We start from the raw sequence: 1,040 nt of genomic DNA on the forward strand, positions 1-1,040 counted from the left end.
GTAAACATAAAACCATGTCTGCATTTGTGATCGGAGAAATGACAAACAACAAACTCTACTCTACACTGCTCAAAACTCACGTTTGAATCGTCAGTGGCAAATCCTTTAAATATAAAACCGTACTTACAGTCTGTGAGTCAGAACAGAACATTGTAGTCTACTCTCCCAGGATCAGGAAACAGTCCTCCATAAAATGTGCTGCACACATCTGAATATTTGGTTTGAAGTGTTCTGGAACAGTGTTGTAAATACAACTTAACCACTGATTTCTAGTCGTGTCCTCTTTTGGAAGACCAAACAAAGTAGTTTAGCTTTCACAACGAAACACAGCGTCTTCACGACATGGCGGCGGCAACAACAATACAGCGAGAATAAAAGTTACGCCTTCTTTCTTTGCGTGAACATTTGGGCGGCGTTATGCAAATCTTCCCACATAGTGATGTAGATATGTGGGGGCGTGTTAGAACGAGACGTTTTAGGTAGGCGTGGTTGACTCTTAACTTTTATAAAGAATATCTCTTTGGATTTGAGACATTAGTCTTTGCAACTTTACAGATCTTCTTTATGCACCAAGAGCTTGTAACACTCCAAAGAGAAAGGAACAATTGAAATCGCATCATATGACCCCTTTAAGGTTCCGTGGCGTCATAGACCAGAATGGAACGTTCAAATCCAGACCCAAACGCATCTGGATTCTGGAACACCCTCAGCGTTTCCGGAAATCTGAGGCTTTGGAACATTTGGAATGTTCATAGAATTTAAGCACCATATGGGTTTCTGAAAGGTTCAAAGAGAACAACAATGTTCGCCCGTAACTGGCGTGTCGGAATGTTCGATTTGGGGCGTTCCGGTCAGCAGCATTTATCAACGCGACTTGGATGCCCAAGAATGCTGTCTAGGTAGGCAGCTCTCGAAGTTCTGACACACAGCCAGAGACTGAGATGAAAAATACACAGATGCCAATGAAGCAGGTGTGACTTATATCTCAGTATATTTGTCAACAAACGCCACGGCAAAAACAATTTGATATTTAATCACCT

At 41.9% G+C, this 1,040-nt stretch overlaps 1 protein-coding gene across 1 annotated transcript in view; it reads right to left on the bottom strand.

Annotated features, from left to right (window-relative positions):
• The window catches only part of LOC107548645 (mothers against decapentaplegic homolog 2-like), a 37,786-nt gene that overhangs the window by 36,006 nt on the left and 740 nt on the right, over positions 1–1,040 (bottom strand). The window lies entirely within an intron of this gene.

This window comes from Sinocyclocheilus grahami, unplaced genomic scaffold (genome assembly GCF_001515645.1).
Source record: "Sinocyclocheilus grahami isolate Dianchi unplaced genomic scaffold, SAMN03320097.WGS_v1.1 scaffold352.1, whole genome shotgun sequence".
Classification (NCBI taxonomy): domain Eukaryota; kingdom Metazoa; phylum Chordata; class Actinopteri; order Cypriniformes; family Cyprinidae; genus Sinocyclocheilus; species Sinocyclocheilus grahami.